The 11845-nt window shown below is 42.3% G+C and overlaps 1 pseudogene; it reads left to right on the plus strand.

The window, feature by feature from the left end:
- The first annotated feature begins 4523 nt into the window (after positions 1-4523).
- Positions 4524-5236, plus strand: LOC148024610 (chromatin structure-remodeling complex protein BSH pseudogene; annotated as a pseudogene).
- The last annotated feature ends 6609 nt before the right edge of the window (positions 5237-11845 follow it).

Below are 11845 nucleotides of genomic sequence, written 5' to 3' on the forward strand. Positions count from 1 at the left end.
ATAGAGCGAAAGGCTGAAATTTTTCAGCCAACAGAGTTGAAAGATGCTGAAAATTTGCAGAAATTGCAACAAAGGAAAGAGTGCTTGAATGATGCCAAGGTTGACACAAAATATAAAATAGTTGATAAGAAGGTTAAGCCGGTTGCAGGCCCGCTTCCATCTGATAGTGATGAACAGATTGAAAAAGCTATGAAGCAGCCTATGTTGAGGGATCCTGCAAATATTGGACATAAGTTTACAGCTGAAACTCTTGTAGAATTGAAGATTGGAAATGATGTTTTTTTGCTTCCAGTGGAAAAAGAATGTTTTAGAGAGATGCTTGGACGTCATGGGAAGGCATTTGCTTTCTTTCCACATGAAATTGGCTGCATTAGTCCTGAATTGGTTGCACCTATGGTCATCTTCACTGTTCCTCATGTACCATGGAATATACGTCCTATTCCTGTGCCTAAAGCACACTTGCCAAAGCTGATAGAGTTGCTGAATGAGAAGATTAAAATGGGGATTTTGGAACCCTCTTCTGCACCCTATTCTAACAGGTGGTTTACTGTACCAAAGAAGAATGGTACTTTGAGATTTATTCAGGATATGCAGCCCGTGAACAAAGTGACAATCAGGAATGTGGGAAGAGGTCCAGTTGTGGATGAATTTGCTGAGGCTTTTGCAGGACGAGCCATCTATTCACTAGGTGACTTGTATTCAGGTTATGATCAGTTTCAGCTTGCCTTGGAAAGCAGGGATATTACTACTATGCGGACACCTATTGGTCTTGTGAGGATGTGTACCTTGCCACAAGGTGCTACAAACTCAGTTGCTCATATGATGAATGCTATGCATAGAGTTCTTCGAGACTATATTCCGCAGTATACCATGCCTTTTCTAGATGATGTGCCTATTAAGGGTTGTGCTGAAGAAGGAAAGAATGAAAGTCTTGATTTGCGTGGATGTAGATAGTTTGTGGCTGACCACTTGATTGCTTGTGAGCAAATATTGACACGATTAGAGGAGGTAAATTTGACACTTTCAGGGCTGAAATCTGTCTTTGCTGTTAATGAAGTCATCATAGTTGGGCATATGGTTGGATATTATGGCAGAAAGCCTTCTCTTGCAAAGGTGGATGCCATAAACAGGATTGCAGAGTATTGCTCGACTACTTCAGAGGTGCGGAAATTTGTGGGAGCTTGTGTATTTTACATGATTTGGATTCCTCATTTTGCTCATATTGCAGATGTTCTCTATCGGCTGCTTCGAAAGGGGCAGAAATTTCATTGGGATGAGAAGCATTCAAAAGCCATGCGTAAGCTCAAGAAGCTGTTGCAATCAGCTCCTACTTTACGCAAGGCGGATTATCAGTGTGGACGGCCGATCATGTTGACAGTTGATACTAGCCCTATTGGCATAGGTTGGGCTGTGGGACAGGATGATGCTGATTGAAATAGGTATGCTATCCGCTTTGGAGCTAAAGTTCTTAATGAGCGACAAATGAGATATCCGCAGATTAAAAGAGAGTTGTGGGGAGTAGTCACTGCACTGAAGTGTGACAAAGGATATTTTATTGGAGCTTCAGTTATTGTGGAAACAGATTGTTTGCCTTTGCTTGGCATGATTACTAGTTGCTCGACTCCAGATATAACGATGCTTCGGTGGATTGCCTATATCAAATCATTGAATCCAGAATTTTGACACATAGAAGGGAAAGATAATCCAGTTGCTGACATGCTTTCTAGAGCGAGATATGAGGATGAGGAGTCAATGCTTGCAGAAGATGATGAGACAGAGTTTGCTACTTCTGTCCTTATTCATGATTGTCATGTATCTACTGTTGAAGCCTTTATTGAAGAACTTTATGTTGATGAATGGCTGCAAATTGGACAATATCTAAGTTCATTGACTCGAAGAGCTGATTGGACAGATGATGAATTCAAGAAAATCAGAAGGAAGGCTTATGGGTATTTCTTGAAAGATGGTTTTCTTTGGAAGCATCCAAGGAAGAGAGGAGGCTTGCCCTTGAGAGTAGTTTGTGATGTAGCGATGCAAATACAGATTATGCGAGAGTTTCATGAGAGCTCATGGGCAGGACATAGAGGTGTGTGGGCTACCTATGAGAAAATCAAAGAAAGATACTGGTGGAAAGAGATGTATAAAGATGTTTCTCACTTTGTGGAGACTTGCAGGGACTGCCAGCTTTACTCTTTAGTGCGACATCATGATGAGCTGCATCCGACTTATCCACTATGTATGCATTACAAGTGGGTGGTAGACTTGGTTACTTTGCCAATGGGACTTTGGCAGATGAGATATCTTGTCTTGGCTAGGGAGGATCTTACAAACTATGTTGAAGGTAGACCATTGCGGACGAAGACCACCACTACAGTATGTAAATTCTTGTTGGAAGAAATATTTTGCAGGTATGGATGTATAGGCAAGATTACAGCTGATCGTGGAGAGTTAGATGCTGATGAAGCTAGAGAATTCTTCTCACGGCTTGGGATTAAATTGGCTCTTACTACTGCCTATAATCCAGAGGGAAATGGCAAAAGTGAAAGAGGACATCCGCCAATAGTTAAAGCATTGGCAAAAGCTTGTAGAGGTCGGATTGGAGATTGGCCAAGATTACTTCCTTTTGCATTGTGGGCTGATCGCTCTACACATAGTGTGACTACTGGATACATGCTTGCGGAGTTGATGTATGGGCAAAAACCTATCATGCCTACTGAAATTTGTGCTCTCACTTGGAGTGTTCTTCCGTGGCATGAGGATTTATCAAGGGAAGAGTTGTTAGCCCTTCGGATTCGTCAATTAGAGAGAAGGACAGAAGATGTGCAGCTAGCCATTGACCGTTTGAAGGCAGCCCGTCTCAAAAATATGGACAGGTTTGATTTAAGGCATCGCTTGAGGCCTAGAGCCATAAAAGAAGGAGATTGGGTTCTAGTCTATGACAGTAGTCTAGAAAATCAGCATAGTAGCATGAGAAAAATGGTTCAAAGATGGTTTGGACCGTATGAAGTGAAAAAGGTTTTTGACAATGGTACTTATGAGTTGGCTGAATTAGATGGAACAGTATTGAGGGTGCCTATTGCTGGAAAACGAGTCAAGATTTTCAAGAGAAGAGAGGATGAAGAATATGCACTTGAAGCATTGATAGAAGAAGAGCAGGTAGAAGAAAGACAAGCAGAAGAGACAGAAAACATAGATGATGAAGCCAATGGAGAAACAGGTTTACTAGAATCAGAAGATGGACTTGACCTGTTTGTGGACTTGAATGATCCTGGATAGTTGGCACATCCGGAGGATGCGCAGGTTTAGAGGGGGTGGATGTCGTATTGCTGCGCATTCGAGGTGTGTAAACCACCCAAAAGTTGTGCATGGGATTTGGTACTTTGTACATATTTAGTTGTTGTGATTACATTTATTTTCTGCGTATGAGTATAGTGGCGAGCATGAAGGGTTGCTTTAGGCAGGATCAAGGAGACAAGACATTACAATTATTCAAACAAATGCATGAGGAGGGTATCTCTTTGGATAGTATCACAATTGTTTGCACCTTAAAAGCTTGTGGCATGGCTGGAGCTATAAATAAGGGCTAAGGAATACATGCTGAGATTGATAAGATAGGGCTATTGAAGACAAATGTGGATGTGGGCATTGCATTAATTGATATGTATGCTAAATGTGGTTGGCTGGCAGAGGCACAAGCAGTGTTTGAAATGTTTCCTTATCAAGATCTAGACACATGGAATGTCCTAATCACAGGATATGCTCAACTTTTGAAAGGCCACGTTATAATTCTATAGTGATCTTTTGCTTCATCATGTCATGCGATGACATAGATTTTCTGAGTCAAGTATCATATCTATGCTGCGAGAATAACTATGATAACCTTTCCTAGGAGGAGTTTTTGAAAGGCTAAAGAAGGAGGGAAAAGGAGAGTCGTGCTTTGAGGGGAAAAAAGGAGAAGCTTTTTGAGCTATTTTTAAAAAGGAGGCATTTTGAGCGCCAAAAGATAGGCAACTGCGGAAAAAATGGAGAAGGAAGCGACACGCAAGAAAAGAGACGAGGAGGCTATGCCGAATATGTTTCATAAACACATGTCAGCAATAGTCAGCAGACCATTTTGGAGGCCGGCTGGCTTGAGTCATTCCTGGGGTTGTCTTGTGTATCTTCAGAGAAAGTGCAGAGGGAGGTGTGGTTAGTTCATATCCAACGCTCTTATGGCGGTGAGAGAAGGGGGCCCTTCTTACTGTGGTATGCATCTTCATGATAGTTTGGCCAGTACAGAGGACACAGGTGACTTTCCGAAACTTGAAATCTTCGTCATCGTACTGCACATCGACGATTTTTGGCACTCGGGAGGCTCCTCGATCATCTCGTGTGCATGATTTTCAAGACCAAATCTTTGTTCACAATGCCCTCCATTGTGGAAGTTCAGTGAATACTTCTCTCAGAGTGTAATTGGCCCATAGGACTTGCTGCAGACTTGAATAAGCTATGGAGGAGAGAAGAGCATCGAAGAGAGCTAGGCCATGGATGCCCGCCCAGGGTGCCCTGTGAACACTGGAGCCTCTACAGTCCCTCTCGTCTCGCCGCCCGCTGGGTTTTAAGTCTTCATTCTGCGGAGAGAAAATCACGTTCGAGCTCGCCAAACCAGATCAATGCCGCCGCAAGCGTGCGACTTGTGCATCGGCGTCCTTCCAACACATAACTAAGCAGTTTTGGCAGGATACGAAGGGGAAAAGAATTTGAATTGGAAGGGCAAAGATACATGGACTCTTTCACGTGGAATGCCAAAGATCCAGACTATGAAGTTACAGCTTTTGCAAAGCGCACGGTGAAGGATTTGAATCTTCCTGCCTCATTTTTACCACATATTGTGCAGTCAATTCAGGGACAAGTGTCTGAATTCCGTTCTTATGAAGGCCTTGAGATGACCATAGGAGAGAAAGTACATTGTCTAAAGGATGTTGGAAATTTTGACAGCAATCCAGAAGAGTTTGTGAGGTCTTTATGCAGGGATCTTGAACTTGAAGATCCTGAAGTTGGCCCCGCTATTGCTGTAGCAATTCGTGAACAGCTGTATGAGATTAAAGATCAGAGTATATCTTCAGGAAGGGAGGAAGTTGACATTTATGGTGTCCTGAATGTTATCTATTTGAAGAGTTCCTGCGCTACGCAGAGGATGCATATTAAAGCAGAGCAAGCTGAATTTCCCTTCTTTCCCTGTGGCGTGAATTTGTAAGCTGTTACTAATAGCATTTTCTACATAGTATGATAAAGTAAGCAACCATTGAAAGGATAAAGGACCAGATGAGGATGATTTTCTGCAACAAGAGTGTATTAAGCAGCTATTGAAATCTGAAATCAGTGTTGGACAACAGTTGGATCTCTGCACTAAGGGACATGTTTGATTGGATTACTAGATAATGTTCATTCTTCTATTCAATGTAACTGTCACCAGAATTTCCTGATCATGAACATCTTGTAACACTCTTGACAAGAAATATAGTGTACTTTGGTATCAACAATTCAATTTTCTTCTTGTTAGTCACTTCCATTGCTGTACCTTGAACTCCGTGTTCAGCAGCTCTTACACAAAATCTACGACAACGCATCATTGTTCAACCCTCTTATTTTTTCATTCCACCCACCTAGCTACCACCATCATGGCTTTCTTCACGTGCCTATACTTTTCATCCTTCTTTGACAATCCCAAGGTCACATCCACTAGTTTAGGGGCAAAGGACCATTGTGTAGAGCTTCCTTTTCGTTCCTTAACCAATGTTGACCAACCCTTTCTTGGCTTCTAGGTCAAAAGTTTTTATGAAGTTCCAGGCATCCTAACACCTATGCCATGTTGAGATATCGAGCTCCACTCGTGATACGCCAAGGCGACCGTTGTGTATTTATGTCACCGACTTGTTCAGTTGTAGATGCGGTTGGTACACCACCCATGAATAATAGCTAGATGACAGCTATCCTTATCTACTCTAGTTCGTGGCTCAGTTAGTATGCCACCTTGGTTAGTTGAGTTTGGTTTGAGACCCACATATAGGGTTCTTCTATTTCTTTGTATGTGAGTTCTTTTGGCTTCCACAACTAAGAAGAGAAAAACAGTTTTCAGCCTCCACCCTTGTGTGTCTTCCCCCATTGTGCAAGCAAGAAAGCTACAAGTGAGACTCCTTCCTTCTCTCCCACAATCTTGACATGGTATTAGAGCCTTGTTCGTGGTAAGGAGCTCAAGAAAGCAAGCCAAGCTCGCGGTGGTCTGGTAAGAGGAGCAGTGCTGCTTTCATTTTCTGTTTTGGGAGCAGATCTCTACAGGTAGCACAGCTGAAAATTGCAGGAGTGCATTGTCTCAGGTTGAGACGCCCTTCGCGGTGAAGCAAGAGGGCAATATATGCTGCGGGAGAAGGCTTTGGCCCTCGGCAACCCTGTTTTTTTGATTTGAGGCCATTTCGGGGCCTGTTTTGGAGGCGGAATTTTTTTGCACGCACTCAGGAAAAGGCCCAGTTTTATGCTGTGCATCCACTGTTCTACAGGTCGGTGAAAAGTTACTGTAGAAATTGCATCGTATGCTTGTGCGTAGAGACATTGGGAGTTACAGAATCATCCATGTTGCCTGTTGATGCAAAATCGTCACTAGGAAGTGATTGTGTGGTCAAATACCACTTTCGCCGGTTTTGCAGATTTGCCCTTGTGAGGGTGAAGCTGAGTTTTTGCAGTGACAGAATTTTTCGCAGTGTTCTGTAATGGCGTCTGATTCTCTTTCACAGATTGTAACTGAAAAGCTTGACAAGAACAACTTCCAGGCATGGAAGTTTAGAATGACGAATTTCCTTATGGGAAAAGGATATTGGGAATTTGTTGCAGGAAATGAAGAAGAACCAGTTCTTCCTAATGTTCCCAATCAACAGCAAATGCATGCATTCAAGGCATGGCATGAGAGAGCCAGGAAAGTTATGTACTGGCTGTCTATCAGCATTTCAGACTCTATGATTGTGCATATTCAGGATGCAAGTATGCCAAAGGAGGCATGGGATACTTTGTCAAAAATGTACAGCACAAATACTCAAGCCAGGAAAATGCAGCTCAAGCAAGAGTTGCATAATGTGCAAAGAGAAAATATGAGCATCAACGACTACCACATGAAGGTGAAGAAGATTGCAGATGCACTTGCTTCCATTGGGTTGCCAGTGGAAGATGATGATTTAGTTTCTGTGACCTTGAATGGTCTAGGAAAGGATTATGCACAGTTTCGGACATCCATTTCAGTTCGTGAAAGATTTCCTGATTTTGAGGAGTTGATTGCTCTTCTAATTTCTGAGGAGTAGAGAAATGGTGGTGCATCTTCTTTAGGAGGAACTTCAAAAGAAGCTGTCTTCTACTCAAATGTTGGAAGAGGTAGAGGCAGAGGCAGAGGAGGCCGATTTAGAGGCCGTGGCAGAAATCAGAATATGCAGCAAACTCAAGAAAACCAGTCCTATGGAGGAGGACGTGGTAACTCTAGAGGCAGGGGGAGCCAAAGAGGTCGTGGTGGATGGCAAAGAGGCCAAAATGCAAACAGTAATGTTGAATGCTATTACTGTGGTAAAATGGGTCATATGGCTAAAGACTGCTATAGAAAGCAGAATGACATCATGAATGGAAAATTGCAACAAGGGAATTATGCATCTTCTAGTAGACAGGGTGATGACAGAAACGAGCATTTGTTTATGGTGCAGCACATGAATACTTTTGTGACAAGTGCAGAAGAAAGCAACGATGTATGGTATGTTGACTCAGGTGCATCAAACCACATGACAGGTCATGCAGAATGGATGGAGGATGCAAGGAAAATGGAAAAACCAGGATTTGTGGAGACTGGTGATGATACTGCACATCCTATTGTGCAGATTGAAAAAATTCCCTTGTCTATGCAGGATGGGAAAAAGAAATACCTGTCGGATGTATTTCATGTTTCGAATATCACCAAGAATCTGGTTTCAGTTGGTCAAATGGTTGAGCAGGGCTTGCAGGTCAGATTTAATCCTCATGGATGCTTTGTTGAGGATATAAAAAATAAATGTCGCTTGATAGCAAAAGGAAAGAAGAAGGGCAGAATGTTTACATTGGATGCAGACATGTCTAAATTGAGTGTAGCAATGTTTACACATGGGACCGGTGTAGTTGCAGATATTGATATCTGGCATAAACGCATTGGTCATGTTAATGTACAGCGACTTAAATCAATGCAGGCCCAAAATATTGTTGCAGGATTGCCCAAATTCAAGGTTGCAGAAATGTATAAGGTATGTGAAGCCTGTCAGTTTGGAAAACAGGCAAGGAAACCATTTCCTAGACATGTTTAAGAAAGTGAGAAGCCATTGGAATTAATCCACTCTGATGTGTGGACTACTAAAGCTGCATCTCTTGGAGGCTGTCATTATTTTGTCACTTTTATTGATGACTATAGCAGAAAAGTTTGGGTGTATTTTATGAAAAAGAAAAGTGAATTTTTTGGGCATTTCAAAACTCTTAAAGCTATGGTTGAAAAAGAAACAGGCCTGCAGATAAAATGCCTAAGGTCAGATGGAGGGGGAGAGTACCTCTCAAATGAGTTTGCAAGGTTCCTGGAGGAGCATGGCATAAAACAGCAATATTCATGCAGTCATACCCCACAACAAAATAGAATTGCGGAAAGAAAAATAGGCATATTGGAGAGGTATCTCGTGCCATGCTCAATGAAAAAGACTTGCCAGATTTTTATTGGGCTGAAGCAGTTGCTACAGCAGTCTACATAATGAACAGGACTCCCACTGCAGCAATACATGGAATGACTCCAGAGGAGAGGTATACTGGTAGGAAACCAGATATTTGTCATTTGAAAATTTTTGGTTGCATTGCCTATGTACATGTGCCAGATGAGTTGAGATCTAAGTTGGATCCAAAAGCTGAGAAGTGCATCTTTATTGGTTACTCTCTGCATCAAAAAGGGTATAGATGCTATAACCCTTCTACTCGTAAGTTTACAGTGAGCAGAGATGTTGTTTTTTATGAGATGAGTAACTGGTATAAACCAGTAAATGTGATTGATGATGTAGATGCACAAAATGGTAATGCTGCACAGAATTCACAGCAACAGTCACAAAATATTAGTGGACCTAGAGCGTCCTCTAGCAGTGGTTCACATTCTTCGCCATGGACAGGCAGATTGAGATCAGGAGAATCTTCTCAAGGCAGTGCAAATAGTGGTATGCAAGTGTCACGAAAAGGAAAAGAGAAGGTAGATCAGCCCATGTTTGATGTGAATGCAGGTCACTCTTATATAGATGGTGAATCCAGTGGCTCAGAACAGAGCATTGATGATGAGTTGGGTATTCCTTCTATTGTTACACCTGGAGTAACGAAGACCAGGGATGTTTTGAGAGCACCTGGGAGTGAACTTACTTTGCGCAGGTCTACGAGAGCTAGGTATCCTGTGGATAGGCTGAAATATGATGGATTTACAGCCATTCACTATGCATATATGGTTAAAGTGATACAAGAACCAGAACCCACTTCTTTTGAGGAAGCCATGGGAAAAGAAAAATGGGAGAAAGCCATGGATGAAGAAATGGATGCCTTGGAAGCAAATGCTACATGGGAATTGGTACCTTTGCCTAAAGGTAAGAATGCAATTGGCTGTAAGTGGGTTTATAAGGTGAAGCACAATGGAGATGGTTTTGTGAACAGATACAAGGCAAGATTAGTAGTTAAGGGGTATGCACAAACATATGGCATTGACTATGAAGAAACATTCAGTCCGGTTGCAAGGATGGCAACCGTAAGAGCAGTCATTGCTATGGCTGCATCAAAGGGATGGTCTTTACATCAGATGGATGTAAAGAATGCCTTCTTGCATGGTGATTTGCAAGAAGAGGTCTATATGGAGCAGCCACCAGGTTATGTGCATGATGTTCATCCTGAGTTTGTTTGCAGGTTGAAGAAAGCCTTGTATGGCTTGAAGCAAGCACCTAGAGCATGGTCTGACAAGATAGGACAATATCTTGTCACTATTGGCTTTCAGATTTCCAAGGCAGATTTCTCACTTTATGTGAGAAAAACAGAGAAAGGTATCATGCTACTTGTCATTTATGTTGATGATTTGATTATGACAGGTGACAGTGATGAAGATATCCTTCATGTGAAAATGCTATTGAAGCAGAAGTTTGAGATGAAGGATTTGGGAGAGCTGCGTTATTTCTTGGGCATTGAGGTGATTAGATCACCAAGTGGGATACAGCTCTTGCAGAGGCAGTATGGATTGGACATGCTGTCCAAATATGGGATGACAGGATGTAAGCCTATTTCAGTTCCTTTGGAGCAGAATGTGAAGCTGAGCACAGATGCAGGTGAGCTTCTAGAAGACCCTACTATGTACAGACGCATAGTAGGAAGTTTGATTTATATGACTATTACCAGGCCAGATTTGAGCTATGCTGTTGGATTGGTAAGTCAGTTTATGCAGGCTCCAAGGAAACCGCATTTGGATGTGGCTAGATGCATACTCAGGTATGTGAAGTCCACATTGTAGTATGGACTATTTTATGAGACAGGGGTTCAGATACAGTTGCATGGATACACTGATGCTGATTGGGCTGGTAGCATTTCTGATAGACGATCTACCAGTGGATATGTGTTCTCTTTTGGGAGTTCTGCAGTCACTTGGAGCAGCAAGAAACAGCCTACCGTTGCCTTGTCGAGCACAAAGGCTGAGTACAGGGGTGCAGCAATGGCTGCATGTGAGGTAGCTTGGTTGCATAAGCTACTTTATGATATGCATCAGTCTACAGATGGGCCAGTTGTCATTTATTGTGACAACATGAGTAGTATACACTTGGCAAATAACCCAGTCTATCATGCTAGAACAAAGCACATTGAGGTGCATTATCACTATGTGCGGGAGAGGGTTTTACTAGGTCTTATTGATCTAGTTTATGTCAGCACAGAGGATCAGGTAGCTGACATATTTACAAAGGCATTGGGCACAGAGAAGCTGCGCAAGTTCAGAGACCTGCTTGGTGTGCAGGAATTGGGATTGAGCTCTAGGGGGAGTGTTGAGATATCGAGCTCCACTCGTGATACGCCAGGGTGACCGTTGTGTATTTATGTCACCAACTTGTTCAGTTGTAGATGCGGTTGGTACACCGCCCATGAATAATAGCTAGATGACAGCTATCCTTATCTACTCTACTTCGTGGCTTAGTTAGTATGCCACCTTAGTTAGTTGAGTTTGGTTTGAGACCCATATATAGGGTTCTTCTATTTCTTTGTATGTGAGTTCTTTTGGCTTCCACAACTAAGAAGAGAAAAATAGTTTTCAACCTCCACCCTTGTGTGTCTTCCCCCATTGTGCAAGCAAGAAAGCTACAAGTGAGACTCCTTCCTTCTCTCCCACAATCTTGACATGCCATACCTTAACATAAGTGGCCAACTTAAAATCCAAGATGAGCTTCTTGGCTAGGGTGCTATTGTCAATTATCTTGTCTAGGTTTCCCAAGAGGTAGAACTTGAACTCCCCAACCTTGTGTTGTTGGGGGTGGACAATGAACTTCTATTGTTGCTCAAGGGTGAATACACTATTCCTTTCATCATACTTGGTATCTCTAATAAGTTCTACTCCTTGCTAGGGTAACTCAATAGCCATTTGCACAAAGAAAACATCCATGTGAGGCCTTGTGTGCTCAAATTGACAATGGAAGTTAACAATGAAAGCTCAATTTTAGAGGCATGAAAAATATGATTTCCACTAGCACTCTAGTCATAGTCAAGATTAACATCTCTATTTTGACACTCAAGTGCTCACTTTTGGTGTTTTTATATCTCTGGT

This window comes from Lygodium microphyllum, chromosome 15 (assembly GCF_053477565.2).
Source record: "Lygodium microphyllum isolate KBCC chromosome 15, Lygodium_microphyllum_v1.1.10, whole genome shotgun sequence".
Taxonomy (NCBI): Eukaryota; Viridiplantae; Streptophyta; class Polypodiopsida; order Schizaeales; family Lygodiaceae; genus Lygodium; species Lygodium microphyllum.